The 16344-nt window shown below is 44.7% G+C and overlaps 1 protein-coding gene across 2 annotated transcripts in view; it reads right to left on the bottom strand.

The window, feature by feature from the left end:
* AHCTF1 (AT-hook containing transcription factor 1) overlaps positions 1 to 3351 on the bottom strand; it is a 93783-nt gene extending 90432 nt beyond the window's left edge. For both annotated transcript variants that reach the window (XM_039530752.1, XM_039530751.1), the window contains exons 1-2: positions 3239 to 3351; positions 1517 to 1634 (exon numbers count right to left, since the gene is read on the bottom strand). The gene's annotated coding sequence lies outside the window, so the exon portion shown is untranslated. The remainder of the gene's footprint in view (positions 1 to 1516; positions 1635 to 3238) is intronic.
* Positions 3352 to 16344: the final 12993 nt, after the last annotated feature.

Genomic DNA, 16344 nt, shown 5'->3' with positions numbered 1-16344 from the left:
AGTACAAGGGTGAAGGAGTAGTAACAAAGTAGGGGGCGGTTTGTGTTGAGTAGGTGAAGTGATTCATTGTAGCTGAGGTGCTCACTAAGCCTGACTTAAACATGACATTTGCTTTAATGAAAAAAGGAGTACTGTAGCAGAAACAGTTATACATTGTCCTATGAACCTGGGAAGTTCAGATACATGGGCTGCTTCTCTCCCCAACAATCAACAGCATTTCTCCAGAACTCCAAATCCCCTGCATCTCAGCTCCAATCGCCTTCCCCTCGTACCTCACATCTGATGACCCTATAGTCCCCTCAGTACTCTAATCAGCTCAGTCCTCTCCCCACAAACCTACTACCCCTCCCAATTTAGCTCAGCACCCCCATCCCTCCCTCCAGCTTGAGATCCACTCCCTCCACCTCTCACAGATCAGCTCTACCCCCAGATCCAGGCTCCTATATCACCTTACCCCTCTCAGCTCAGCTCCTTCTCCAAAGTCTCCCATTTCCACTTAAGAACCACCACCACATCCTCCAATTGCCCCAAATCCCTCCTGCAATCACTTCCCCCCCATCCCCTGTCCTCATCCCCCTCTAGCCCTCCCCACACATTCGCTTCCCCTTGGTGGCTGTAAAACAGAGCCTCTTCTATGAATTGGGGATGTGGAGAGAGGACCTTTCTTGCTACCTCAACATCTACCTGGGATTAGGGGGAGCCAGGGAAAGAGAGAAGCTGGGGTGGCCCAGTCTGGCACCCTCACAAGCCCATGGGAGCAGAGAAGGGAATCACCCACAAGGCTCCTCAGATGACTCCAAGATGGCGTCCTGTAGAGGGTGCCTGGGAGAATGGAGACAAGAACCTGGGACAGAGATGGGCAAGGGGAGAAAGGGAATAAATGGTCACAGCTGGGTTGAAGTCAGAGGGGGGCAAAACTGAAGTTTTTGAGCTGGGGTTTGAGACACAAGGGGAAGCTTGAGCTGGAGAAGGAGTGACATTACAGTTGGAGCAATGGGGTTTTGAACTGGCATGGAGGAGGACAAGAGGAGACAGAGTTGGAGGGACAGCAGTGTGAAGGGGGAGGGAGAACTGTAACAGCCGTTCCTGCTTTTGCCCTTATGCCCCTCTCCCTGACCTTAGTATGGTTGGGGGGGGCGGGCAGGGATAAGAGGTAACTTGTGGAGCACAGGCAGGAACCCTTCTGCTGCAACCACTCCTGGCTGTGTTGACATTCTTGTGGGCTGCAGGAGCATCCTACAACCCATGGGGGGATGGGGGCAGACAAGACCCAGGAGTGCCTCCAGCTTGAGAGATGATTCCTCTGCTCCACTAGCTGCCCCGGCATCCCTCTGGCCATCCCAGTGAGAGGCGATGGGCAACTAGGCCAGCCAAAAGGAAGGGGAGACCCAGGTAACAGGAAGAATCTAAGAAAGAGCCCAGAGCTAGAGAGTGGGGAGGAGGCTGCAGCAGGAGCAAAGCTAGAGCACTCCTACTCATTTCACAGCTCAGATTCTCGCTCCAGATTCCCTCTTACCTCCTCTGTGGCTCTTGAGTTTTGATGCTTGTTCTTGGCAACAGGCTTTAGCTTATCTGAGGGTGACTCCACTGATGTCAGTTTCACATGGATACTTCCCCTAGCATATTCCACAGACCTGTGCAAAAAGGCATTTTTGGGAGTGCAGTATCCTGTGGAAAACTTTGACCAAATGACCCCAATTTGCATGACTAAACCTACCCCAGAACCCTATGAGGTACAGAAATTTGCACATGGATTTTAGAGCTCTTAGAAAAATAATCTGTTAAATAGTAAAGCTAGTTTCAACCTTAATTATAGCATTGCTACCATCCTACTATAATTACAGGTCTGGCCTAAGAGTAAGCAGTTTCCCCTCCAGCCCTGGAAACTCTGGCTAGTAAACCCACTTGGTGATTAAGCAGCACACACAGTCTACCAAGGTATATTCACCAGGATCTTTATTATTATTATTATTTCTTGCCTCTTGTTTCATGCACACTGCAACATAGTAGCAGATAAAAGGAGCCTCCTTCTTAGTTCTTGGCTCAGCCTTTTACACTGCTTGCTTTCTTCTTTGCTATCCAGCTGGTAAGCTAATTACCTCATTAGTGCATCAGAATCCCTACAGGTGCAAGTGATCCCCACTGAACTTCCAAATCCAATAAGACTACCAAGTTACTGTTGTCTCTATTCTGCCTTTGATTCACACCAGATATTGTAGGAGTTGTATTGAACTTATACATGTTACACATACCAGATATTGTATCTTGTTATTTTCATATGACAGTGGTGTCTAGATTCCCCAAATGAAATCAGAGCCCTCTTGGAACTAGACACCATACAAACACATAGTTAGAGACAATCCCTGTCCCAAAGAACTTGCAGCTTCAATAGAAGGAGGAGAAATAGCTGACTCTCAGGACAGTACCCTATCCACTGGATCCTACTGCTGCCTTAATAAGGCATGGTATATGCACTGACCCCAGACTCTTAGATTACCTAGATTAGCTAAGGATGGAATAGTCATCTCAAACTTGAATATTTATGTCTTTATCAGTTTAAGTTAAACTTTTAACAAAACTTTCACATTCTGTGTGAGTTTGCCAGATTCTGCCATACTTACCAGCACCATACTTTACGAATAGTCCCACTGAGTTAATGGATGCTCATGGAATAAGGCATTACTCAACATGAATAAAGGTGGCAGAATCTAGCCAACTATTATTTGTTCAAGTATTCAGGATCAGCAGGATGTGGGTGGATCTGCGAATTAACTCATAAGAATGGTTGACAGTTTTACTGCCATCTCCAGAGAAATAGGCTCAAAAGACTGTACCATTAAATAAGTAGCACAGTAGGGGAATTGTTAGCTTCCTGCTGTCTAGCACTTCACTCAAGGAACAACTCCAGCAACTGCTGGTCTTTTGGGACAATCAACATTATCCCCCTCTAATTTTGCAGCCATAATAGCATACAAGAACCTAACTGATGGCCATATGCTACCATTGACTTTTAAGCAGAATTCCCCATTGATTTCAACAGGGACTTAAAGTGAAAAGGTGTAATGATATGATCCTGACTTTCTATTATATAGATTCATAGATATTGAAGCTATAATAGACCATTATAGAATCATAGAAATAAAGGGTTGGAAGGGACCTGGAGAGGTCATCTAGTTCTGCCTTCTGTACTGATGAAGGACTAAGTATACCTTGCCCATCTCTAACAGGATGGTCTCACCTGTGTCACAGATCCACAGAATCAGTGCTAAGCCCCAGCTTTTAAACAGTCTCCTGGAAGAACCCCTTCAGTATGCCCATTGGGTCTCATTCTTTCTTTGTGGTTGGTGATGCAGCCTGACCACCTCTGAGACTGAGCTTCCGGGCTACAGCTGTGAGCTCTATCCTTTGAGTTCCCACTGAGATAGACTCATGGTCAGGGACTTGTTTGCTCTTCGGGGACTAATGCACCACAGCAGGTATCTGCAATTAACAGTCAGCAGCATTTTCAATACAAAGCAGGGTTTATTAGACAACTGGAACACAGCATTGGAAGTCCTTAGGCTAGCTTTTTTGCAACAGCAACGCATTGTTGGCTCATATTCAATTTGTGATACCGGATCCTTTCCTGCAGTACTACTACCTATCCAATTATTCTCCATTTTGTAGTTGTGCATTTGATTTTTCCTGCCTGAGTGTAGTACTCTGCACTTGTCTTTATTGAATTTAATCATGTTGATTTCAGACCAATTCTCCAATTTGTAAAAGTGGTTTGGAATTCTAATCCTGTCCTCCCAAGTGTTAGCCTCTCATTCCAGCTTGGTATCATCTGCAAATTTTGTAAGCATACTCTCCAGTCTATTATCCAAGTCGTTAATGAAAATCAGACCCAGGACTGACACCTGTGGGACCTCACTAGATATACCCTCCCAGTTTGAGACTGAACCATTGACAACTGCTCTTTGAATACTATTTTTCAACCAGTTGTGCACCCACCTTAGTAGTAGTTTCATCTAAACCACGTTTTCCTAGTTTGCTTGTGAGACTGTCATATGGGATTATGTCAAAAATTTTACTAAAAATCAAGATATAATCACATCTACTGCTTCCATCCACTAAGCTAGTAACCTTGTCAAAGAAAAAAATTAGGTTAGTTTGGCATGATTTGTTCTTGACAAATCTTGGCTATTTCTTATTACCTGTTGTTATTTAGGGCCTTACAAACTGATTATTTCATAACTTTCTCCAGTATCTTTCCAGGTATTGAAGTTAGGCTGACTCATTTATAATTCCCTAGGTCCTCTTTGTTCCCCTTTTTAAAGCTGCAGGACCTGATGATATCTTTTCAGAATTTGTTAAAAACCTTGGAGTCAAGGGACAGAAATGGCTGGCAATACCTTTCTCCAATATCCATGCTTCTAGGCTTGTCCCAAGGATCTGGTATGAGGCTATGGTTATCACCATTGCCAAGCTTGGGAAGCCAACCAGTAATCCTCATTGTACTGGCCGGAATCATGCCTCTGCAGATCTGTACAGGCTTATGGAGAGACTATGACTGGCAAGGATTATGCTACTCTTTACCAAATGAACAAGTGAGTTTCCAACCAGGCTGCAGCTTCACTGACCAAGTATTAGCTTTGGCAACACACACTGAGGTGGGATTCCAGCAAAATCTGGGGCAGCTTTTGTAACCAGATCTGCTGCCTACAACACCATGCAGAGGAACGGCCTCTTTCTGAAAGCCAGAAAAATTATCCCATGTAATGCAACAATAAAATTTTTACGAGAAGTTCTGACCAGCTGTAGCTTTTGTGTTTTCCTTGGTGACCAGGTCAACAGACCACGCACTGTTAATGATATCCTACCACAGGAATTGGTCCTAGTGTCACTTCTGTTTAATATCTACATCAGCAACCTTCCCTGAACATCATCACAGAAATGTGTTTATGCTGATCACATTGTTCTGAGACTACACAGGCATGGGAATTACCTATCATAGGACAAATCATAACTTAGAACCTTAAAATCATGGAAGAATATTTCAGAAGGTGGCTAAAACCAAACCCCACTAAGACTGTCTTGTCAGCATTTCACCTAAAAAATCAAAAGGCTAGGGCAGAGCTGCATGTGCATTTCTATGGCCAGCAGATAATACACAATCCAACCCTGAAATATCTCAGTGTGACATTAGAGTGAAGCCTCAGATAGGACCACTACCTGAAAAATATTCACAACAAAATAAAGTTGCATGTAAAATCTCATCCAGGAATGACCTGCAGAGCTGATACAGAAACTCTACTGACCTCCTCACTGGCTCTTGTCTACGCTATAGCAGACTACTGCTCACCATATCTCCCGCATGTCACTTGATGAGTCTCATGTGGCATGTGGATTATTATGTGTACAGTAAAATCAATGCCACAACCATGGCTTCCTGTACTGGCAGAGATCCAATCACCTCAAATTCATCACAACATGAGAATTCTTCGGGAGTTCCATCAGATTGGAAGAAACATATATTGGAAGATCCTTGAAGACCTAAATAATATACTGAAATCCTGAAAACCATTTTGGCTTGCAGCACAAAAGCTCAAAGATTCAGGGGTACCCCTGACCCCAAAGATCAATGGTGATCAAGGTGGAAGGATGCCAGCATCCCAAATAAACACCTCATTAAGGACCCAACTGAAAAATCCAGTGGCTTTTCACTCTCACATAAAATACAGTCCACTTTGAATTGCATCCAAACCTCACATGGCCTACTTTCTCCATAAACAGGACCTATTTGTGACTGTGGAAACTGACTTCAAGCTATGGAACATTTCACCAATCATTGTCCCAAACGATCGTATCTCTGCTATCCACTCTGAAGCATTTGAGGCAATCAATTGGATTGCAAATCTAGACTTGGACTCTAACATTGCTCTTTTTAAAGTCATATGAAATAAGAAGATAGCTACTATGTTTGCCTTTCTCCGGTCCTCTAGAACCTCACCCATCCTCCCTGAGTTCTCAAAGGTAATTGCTAATGATTCTGAGATTGCTTCAGCCAATTCCTTAAGTACCTTAGGATGAATCTTATATCTAAATATTCTTTAATCTGTTATTTCCCTCTTCTGGCCTGTGTTTCTTCCCCCTTGTTGTTAATATTATTTATTCTAGAAATGCCTCAACCACCTACTCTTCCTGATTTGGCAGTCTAGTATTTCCTACAGTGACTTTCCCCCTGTTTTTGATTCCCCCTTCCCCACCTGCCTTTATCACCACCCAGAGATTTGCAGCTCATTTGTCTCTCACCTCCTCCCGGACCCCTGAACAAGTGTATATATTCTTGATGTACAATGCAACTTCGCCTCCCTTTTTTCCTGTCTGTGCTTCCTGAACAAGCTATACCTGTCTGTACCAATACTCCCATCATGAGGCTTACCCTACCAAGTCTCTGTGATGCCAATTAAGTCATAATTTTGCTTGTGTACTATGTGTATGATCATGTATAGTCTGACTTCCTGCAAGCCATAGAATTTCACCAAATGGATTCTGCATTAAGCCAACAATTTTTGTTTGAGTTATAGATTATATAGAAAGCCTGGTCCTGCAGTCCTTGATCCAGCAAAACTCACCTCCATTTCCATTGGAATTATGGGACTTGAATCCATTTCAACCCCACCCCGCTCCCAACACCCCTGGCCTCCTAGAGGTATTCCACAAAAAGTGAAAATTCTCCAGAATGCAGTGAACCTTAGAGGAGTGCCAGGAACCCTGGAATACCTATGCTATGGCAATGCACTACAGTCAATGCAGCACAGTGCAGAACACAACTGTTAAGAGGTTTATACCAGTGCAACAGCTACAGTCTGAACATACATAATTAGTGTAAAATACATCCATTTAACTACTCTGATGCATGTTATACCAGTTGAAATTTCCTGTGCAGACAAGTCCTTAGGGACTGGTCTAGCTAAGCGTTTTACTTCTGTGCTCGCTCTAGTTAGTTAACATGGTTGCAAATGTGACTCTACACATTCTACAAGTATTTGTAGTTTACCCTAGGGCTCAGTCTGGGGCAGAGGTGCTGGAGGAATTTTTCTAGTGTGGGTGCTGAGAGCCACTGAACCAAACTGTAAACCTGTATATAATGGAAACCACTTCAAGTCTGGGGGTGCTGCAGCACACACCCCTTCCCCCCCCATGCACCTCAGGTCGGGGGTCATGTGGAGCTACAAGCCCCAACCTAGGGCATGATCAGAGGTTGTGGCTCCTATTCCAACCCAGAATATGGAGTAATAGCTACTCCATGCCCTACACTTGTGTTACAAGGTAGATTCTGTCCCCCAACTGCCATGTATTTGACCCACATGAAGCCCCTTGTCAACAATGCAATGCTGTTGCATAAAAAGCAAATGCAATTTTAGGTTGTATTAACAGAGGCATAGCATGCAAGTCATGGGAGCAGAGGTACATTAAGATTGATTGGGGGCCTGGGCACAAAGAACATTGCCCCGCCCCCTGTTCCTCCCCTTCCCCCCCCGTGGCCCTGCCTCCTGGCCTGGCCATAAGCCAGGCTGTGGTAAGAGCTTCCCAGGGAGCCTGGGCTACTGTGGGGAGCCCTGGGCCCTCCACCTGTCCTGGACGGCGTGCCCTTGGGGGCAGGAACACAGGCCAGTGGCTGCTCTCGGGCACCCTGGTTCCTCGCCCAGGACAGGTGGAGGTTTCAGGGCTCCCCACAGCCGCCTGGCCGGGTCTTACTACCGTCTAGGGTGACCATACATCCTGTTTTGGCCAGGACAGTCTCCTTTTTAAGCCCTGCCCCAGACATTCTGACATTTTTGGCAAAACTAGGCATTTGTCCATCATCAGTTAGCAAGAACAAATAGGACAAATGCCCAGTTTTGCCAAAAAGGGCCTTGAGGGGCCCTTAGAAGGGAAGGTCTGTTTACAAATAGAGGGAGCAAAGGAGCAGTGTGTAAATTTAAAAGAGAGGGGAAATTTTGGTTGTCTAAAAGGCCCATTCAAACAGGGAAGGAATGAATCTGAGTGAGGGTGAGAGGGGAGCAGAGAAAAGCCTAGATAGCTTATATGTAATGTACTGGGCTGGCTGGAAAAGTCTTTTTAAAAAAAACAACAGCTATGGGGAGAAACCAGCTATTTATTGAAGACAACAAAGGAACCATGTACAGTTGCTGCACTTTATTTTACTGCCTTTATTGTTTTAAATAGGTTAGAACTGCCTATCTTATTGCTACGGGTTTAACAAAAAAAAAGTTATGATTTAAAATACTTCAATTATTCCTGTTTAACTTAGATACAATATGTGCATTTTCCTTTTTAAGTGGGTTGAGAAGCTGATGTAGTCAGAGCATCTGAGCACAGACTGTGGAGCCAGAAAAATGAGTTCTCTTCCTCACTAGGTGATCTTTTCTTATTGCATAACTTTGCATTGTCTGAGTTTCTACATCATAAAATGATTTTTACTTACCTCCCAGAAGGGAGTGAGGATTAATTATTTAGCTTTTATAAAGCAGCTTGAAGTTTAAAACTCTAAATATAAGCTACATATTCATTGGAAAATCCTAGATTGTAAACTGCTCAAGACGAGAGCCTTGTCTCTTTACATGTCAAAGAATCAAACACTAATATAAAATAGTCAGCACAGAAATAAATATGGATGAAAATAAATGGTTCAATGCACTAAAAATGTGACTATCTTAAAGTTGTCATCTTGCCAATACATTGTTTGGTTTTGAATTAATAACCCTTTTGTGGTGATACTTTTGTGACAGTAGTTTTGGAGCCTGTAGTTTCAGGTGAGTGAGTGTGGACAGCTGCAGTTATCTGTACACATAATACAGCATTAAGAACATAAGAATGGCCATACTGGGTCAGACCAAAGGTCCATCTAGCCCAGTATCCTGTCTTCCGACAGTGGCCAAATGCCAGGTGCCCCAGAGGGAGTGAACAGAACAGATAATCATCAAGTGTTTCCCTGTCTCTCATTCCCAGCTTCTGGCAAACAGAGGCTAGGGACACCATCTCTGCCCATCCTGGCTAATAGCCATTGATGGACCTATCCTCCATGAACTTATCTAGTTCTTTTTTTAACCCAGTTGTAGTCTTGACCTTCACAACATCCTCTGATGAGTACCACAAGTTGACTGTGCGTTGTTTATTTTAAATCTGCTGCCTATTAAGTTGGTTTGGTGACCTCTAGTTCTTGTGTTAAGGAAGTGTTATTTACTCCTCATATTTACTTTCTCCACACTACTCACGATTTTATAGACCTCTATCATATCCCCCCCTTAGCCGTCTCATTTCCAAGCTGAAAAGTCCCGGTCTCATTAATCTCTCCTCATATGGCAGCCGTTCCATACCCCTAATAATTTTTGTTGCCCTTTTCTGAACCTTTTCCAATTCCAATATATGCCAGAGAACTCTGCCTAAGTGCCAAATATTGTAATAGCTGAGACACGAGAGTTTTTATTAAAATAGCATTGTCCATTGGTAAGTGTTGGCAGGGCCGGCTCCAGGGGTTTTGCCGCCCCAAGCAGCGCAAAAAAAAAAAAAAAGCTGAGATCGCGATCTGCGGCAATTCAGCGGGAGGTCCTTCGCTCCGACTGGGAGTGAGGGACCCTCCACCGAATTGCCGCCGAATACCTGGACCTGCCACCCCTCTCCGGAGTGGCCGCCCCAAGCACCTGCTTGCTAAGCTGGTGCCTGGAGCCAGCCCTGAGTGTTGGAGACTGGCAGTCAGGACTCTTGAGTTCTCTAACTAGCAGTGATACCTGATTCATTTTGTGCTTGACTGTAGGGAGTTCACTTAACCTCTCTGTGTTTCACTATACCCATGTGTAAAATGGTGGAGGGGGAGAGAAGGGGTGGAGGCAGCAGCTCTGTGAGGGAGGAGGGAAGGAGAGGAACTCGCGGGGGGAAGGGGGGTAGCTCAGCGTGGGCAGGAGAGAAAAGGAGAGGGGCTGGGGGGCAGCTCTGCACCAGAGAGAGAGAGGGAAGGAGAGGGGACAGGCAGCTCTGCATGGGAAGAAGGAGAGGGGTGCAGGGGGGAAGCTCTGCAGGAGAGGTGGGAATATACTCACCCTACAGCTCTTGCCCTGCCTCTCCATCTTCTTCCCCCTGAAGCCCCGCCCCCTGGCCAGGCCGGACGCGCGGCCCCAGGGGGAAGGAGAGGAGGAGCAGGGAACAGGACCAGAGTTCCGGTGATCCTGCAGGTCCCGCCAATTAGTCAGGGCCCTTGGGCATGAGCCCCATGGGCCAATACGGTAATCCGCCCCTGCACGGGAGGTGATGGTACTGCTCTACTCAGCGCGGGTTAGGCCTAAGCTGGAGTTCTGTGTCCAGTTTTGGTCACCAATGTACAGCAAGGATGTAGAGAAACTAGAAAGGATCCAGAGGCGAGCGACAAAGATGATCAAAGTGATGGAATGCAAGACATATGAGCAAAGGCTGAAGGAACTGGGTATGTTTAGTTTGGAAAATAGGAGATTAAGGTGGGATGATAGTGGTCTTCAGATACTTGAAAGGCTGCCATAAAAAAGATGGGAAAAAGTTGCTCTTTTGCCACAGACGGCAGGACAAGCGGCAATGGGTTCAAACTACAACATAGCAGATTTAGATTAAATCTCAGGAAAAACTTCCTAACTGTAAGAACAGTAGGACAGTGGAACAGACGCCTCGGGAGGTTGTGGAAGCTTCTTCGCTGGGTTTTCAAAAGGAGGCTGGAGCTATCTGTCTTAGATAGTTTAGACACAACAAATCCTGCATCTTGGCAGAGGTTTAATCTAGATGACCCTTGTGGTCCCTTCCAAAACTATGCTTCTATGAGTAACATAACTCCACCTCATCTTCTCCATAACTATCAAGTTCTGCGCAGCTCCATGTGGGACATTTTATGCAAAGTATTTAATGAACTAATCTGCAAATAAATTATATATATATAATATTATATATAATAAATTCAACTAATGAGTAACACACCCTGTGCTAAGCAGTGACAGGGGAGGACATGGAGCTAACAAAACTTGGGAACTCTGGTTGGGGGAACTAGGCTGTCTGATGGACCCACCCAGCTATTCTAACATCGCTGCCACCAGTGGAGAATTATGGAGCTGAATATTACCACTGCAGACTCAGCTAGAAAAGAAAAGTGACTTCCCTAAGGTCATAGAGCAAAGCAGCAGAAGAGGCAGGATTAGAACCCAGGTCACTTGAATCCACGGCCTAATCACAAAACCACACTGAATGTATCATAGTGCTATAACCGATAATATTAATAGTTAATGCCTAGGTTCCAAGGCCAGAAGGGACCATTATGATCATCTAGCTGATCTCCTGCATAACACAGGCCATAGAGAATTACCCCAAATGATTCCTGCTTCAAGCCCGTGATTTCTGGATGAGCTAGAATAGATCTTTTAGAAAGATATCCATTCTTGATTTAAGTTGAGTAGTGGAGAGTCCACCACATCCTTAGGTAATTTGTTCCAATAATGAATTACACACTGTTTAAAAAAAATTGTACCTTATTTCTAGTCTGCATTTGTCTAGCTTCAGCTTTTAGGGTTATTCCAGTGATGGTCTCTCTAATGCTGAAGAATACCTCTCTATTTCTACTTGATATTCCCCTCCAAGGATTGCATTTGTTCTTTTAGCCACTGCATGGCACTGTGAGCTCATGTTCAGCTGATCATCCACTGTGACTTCGTAAGTCTTTTACTGAATCATTGCTTTCCAAAATATAGTCCGGTATCCTATAGGTGTGATCTATATTCTTGGTTCCTTAATGTATGACCTTGCATCTGGCTGCATTAAAACATTTTCAAATCAGTCCATCTTACCAGGCAATCCAGATCACTCCATAGAACCAATCTATCCTTATTAAGTTGTTAGCTACTCCACTAGTGGTTATCCATAAAGTCAGTTTAACTACAAATATGAATTATTTAGGTAAATAACCAGAGTATGCAGTAGCTTATAAACATATTTTAGTAATGCTTTAAAATTATTTCATAGCAATTTATAACATATAGTTATTCATGTAGAATCTATAGACCAGGGATTGGCAACCTTTGGCACACGGCTCGCCAGGGTAAGCATCCTGGCGGGTTGGGCTGGTTTGTTTACCTGCCGCATCAGCAGGTTCGGCCGATTGCGGCTCCCACTGGCCATGGTTCGCTGCTCCAGGCCTATGGGGGTGGCGGGAAGTGGCGGCCAGCACATCCCTCATCCCGCAGCCCCCATTGGCCTAGGACGGCGAACCACGGCCAGTGGGAGCTGCAATCGGCAGAACCTGCGGACGCGGCAGGTAAACAAACTGGCCTGGCCAGCCAGGGTGCTCACCCTGGCGGGCTGCGTGCCAAAAGTTGCCGATCCCTGCTATAGACTATTTTAAATAAATGTATGCAAGGCAAGAAAGAATTACCCAGTGTAATTCCATTCAGAGAACTTTCAGGTTGGGTCTATATTACTATTTTCATCTGTGTTTGTCAATAGGTATAGGATACAGCTGTCTCAAGCACCATGCAACTGACGTTGAATTCAGTTGTCTCTGGTGTGGACCTGGTCAAGCAAGTTCAACGTCTGTTTTATCAAGTCATAGTCAACCCCTCATTGCCAAAAGCAGCTGGAAAGTCTAATGTAGATACAGCCTCGGCTGGGAGGAGATACAATAAAACTTAGTTGTACTGTAGGCTGAACCTATTCTTGTTGGGTTATAAAAACCATTAAAATATTATGGACTAGATTGTGCACTGTGTCTCTCAGTCCAGCAGGCTGTGGAGCAAAGGTGTCTGTAAGCATTGCCCGTGATCCAAACCTTAGAACCACCATTTGGATTGAACTCTCTTAAAGAAAGGTTAACCATGGTGCCAATCTCCACCAGCGCAGTGGCACTGCTGATGGAAATTCCTGATATAATAATCCCAATGGTGCAAATACTCCTCTAACAGCTATTGCATAATGCATCAGTCACTGTTTAGATGGTACTCCACAAAACAAAGGTCAAGATGAAGATGCTTACCTGGACAGATCATTTTATCCACACAACATTGAGCTCAACTGCATGGTCTTGTCACAATGACTAGCTTCTTTGACTTTTTTTTTTAATTGGAGATATACCAATCTCTTAGAACTGGAAGGGACCTTGAAAGGCCATCAAGTCCAGCCCCCTGCCTTCACTAGCAGGACTAATTTTTGCCCCAGATACCTAAGTGGCCCCTTCAAGGATTGAACTCACAACCCTGGGTTTTGTTGGCCTCATTCTGATTATTGCCAGCACATCTCAGAGGAGGCCATCTTGCAGATGTGCTGCCAGTTGGTCTGAGACTGATGTTTAGGCTCTGGAATGCATCAGAGGAAAGGAGGAGATCCAGGACCAGCTGAACTCAATAATTTTTGATATTTCAATAACTGATCAAATGGCTGAGCAACTAGTCAAAATGGTTATCACTCAGATCAGCAAGCAGTGTTGTGAAAGAATAAAGGGATTCAAAGTCCTGTATAATAAGGCCTAGAACTATCACAGTCAGTCTGGTTTATGACTACTCCTTTTGCTGTGAGCTGGTTCAAATAATTGGGACGTATCCCCTCCAATCGGACCAAGGTGCTTCAGGACAGCATAGAGGCTCAATGCATTGCATTGGGGAGTGACGAAGAAGAGGCAAAGGTTACCAGGTCCATGAACCAGGAAGAGGCAGGGGCCAAGGACCTGAATTGGGACATACCACACACATTGCCAGGATCCTATAATCTGCTGAGGAAAACCAGGATCCAGAGATGATGAATGAGCAGCTTGGCAGGAGGAAGAAGAGAAATAGAAGACTGAAGGGCTCCTAATACCAGGTATGTGGCTTTGTATTGTAATATGTTTCAGTGGGGATTGGGTTTGCTCAGAGTAGGTCTAGTTGACATGGAGGCTATAGCTCAGATGGTCACTGATAGCCAGTCTACACTAGCACTCTTGCCTGCACTACCACTGCTGGAACTGTACTGGGGGTAGCAACATTGAACTTTTTTTTTTTTTTAAAGTCTAGTTTAGACACACCCTCTGTAGCCCACTAATGTGATGTGTTCTTGTCTAAATCTTCAGTTTGGGAGAGGGGCTGATGCATTTTGGACCAATTGCAAATTGTATGTGGCCTTCACTGTCAGCTAGCAGCAGAGAGTATAGCAGTAGTCCAGACTTAAGGTACCGGGGACACGGATCACTGTAGACATGTATTCATTTCGATGGAACAGGCACAGACACAAAAAGAGCATGACTTGTAATAGGTTTACAGGCCTGAACATGATCGGCAGTTTGGGTTTGTGCCCTAAGAAATAACAAGCATTGACATTTTATTGTCGTTTTGGCCCCATTCATAAAGCAAACATGTCTGTTTTTATAGACATTAAATATTTACATTTAAATAAACCTTTGCTTCTTTCTTGTCACTCCACAATTTACTGAACTGTTTTTTTTTCTTTCTTGGCTTTTTTATACATGTGAAATGTGTTTGATCCAATTAGTATTACAAAAAAATATATAATTTCCAGTTAAAGTGACTCAGCAAGAATGTATAAACAACCATTTCCTGGCTTTTGCCCCCTTTTTAAAAAAATCTTTAAAGATGAGCACTAATAAGGCATTAATTATCCTTGCCAGAGACAACAGCTGTTATAGTTGTGCTCTATGAGGTGGAAAATCTTCTTGTACCAATTGCTCTTTAACAGCGTCTCCATTCTCTCTGGAAAGGGTGAAACAGCTGCTGGTATGGCCACGTTCTCCATTCCATCTTGCATTTCATGCTTATTATAACAAATGTTTGTTCAAGTCACAATATCAGCCTTTAGTAACAGCGCATGTTTATACACAAAAATATTTAATTCCCCATTCTGTGTGAAGACACATGAAAAATTAGTTTAGCTATAGTAACTATACTGACATAAAAAAAAAAGAAATACTCCAACCCACGCAACATTTACTTAAATACGTCTGTGCCAGTGGTGGCTAGCAAACAAACAGCTAATGTGTTTTCATCAAATCCTTGGGAATGAGAGGTTAAAGGCTTTTTATCACAGTCTAAAAGAGATTTACAACACCCTGACCCAGGCAAAAGCTTTCCTCACTTTTCCAAAATTTCAGCTTGTGGGGAAGTAAACTGCTGACTCCTCCCTTGGTTTAGATGGGCAAAAAGTCTTTGCCCTTTCTTTGAGCCCTCTGAAAGAACTCCTCTGAAGGAAAAAACAAAAACAATCCCAGACCCTGCCGCGCCGGGCAGCCGGCACCTGAGCCCCACCGTGGGCTGGCAGCCAGGACTTCAGGCATGGGGCCAGGAGCGGAGCCCCATGTAAAACCTGGGAGTGCTACAATACTCCCACAAACCCCTAGTTCCCACGCCTAGGCTGTTCGGCTCCCCCAACACCCTCGCTGCCCAGAGCCCACCATAAACCTCCTCAGAGACCCACTCTCCTGCACCCTACCCGCCTGTGGTATTCACCGGCCTGCTGCTGACAGCACAAGAAGCAAATGTCTCAAGTTGCACTGGGGGAGGTCTAGGTTGGATATTTAATTTAATAATTGGAGATATACCAATCTCCTAGAACTGGAAGGGACCTTGAAAGGTCATCGAGTCCAGCCCCCTGCCTTCACTAGCAGGACCAATTTTTGCCCCAGATCCCTAAGTGGCCTCCTCAAGGATTGAGCTCACAACCCTGGGTTTAGCAGGCCAATGCTCAAACCACTGAGCTATCCCCTCCCCCAAAGGGAACAATATTAGGAAACACTATTTCACTAGGAGGGTGGTGAAGCACTGGAAGGGGTTACCTAGGGCAGTGGTGGAATCTCCATCCTTAGAGGTTTTTACGGCCCGGCTTGACAAAGCCCTGGCTGGGATCATTTAGTTGGTATTGGTCCCGCTTTGAGCAGGGGATTGGACTAGATGATCTCCCGAGGTCCCTTCTAACCCTGATATTCTGTGATTCTATGACAGGAGCACTCCAGCAGGACTGCTGGACTCTGTACCCATCTCAGCCAGCCTGGCCTCAGCCCCAGACAGACCAGAGCAGCAAATTTTGAATTATTTTTTAGCACACAGCTGGACTGCAACTGTATGCTAATTGGGCCACATGTGGCCCATGGGTTGAGAACCACTGTGCTAAAGCTTGTTACCTAATGAAAATATTTTGTGGAGGGGGCGGGGGACTCTGTTTTACCTCTTGAACATGCCACTGTGTATCCAGTATGCCTTAGCTGTAGCAAAATCCTGCTATTGGGTCACCTGCAGAAGGCATGTAAACATACAGAGGGTTTATCTCAGATAAGCAGCAGCTGCAGCTTCATGAAGATCACTTGCTCCATAG

This window comes from Mauremys reevesii, linkage group 3 (genome assembly GCF_016161935.1).
Source record: "Mauremys reevesii isolate NIE-2019 linkage group 3, ASM1616193v1, whole genome shotgun sequence".
In the NCBI taxonomy this organism is placed as follows: Eukaryota; Metazoa; Chordata; order Testudines; family Geoemydidae; genus Mauremys; species Mauremys reevesii.
Note: the sequence above shows the minus strand (reverse complement) of the source record. Positions and strands in the feature narration are given on the sequence as shown.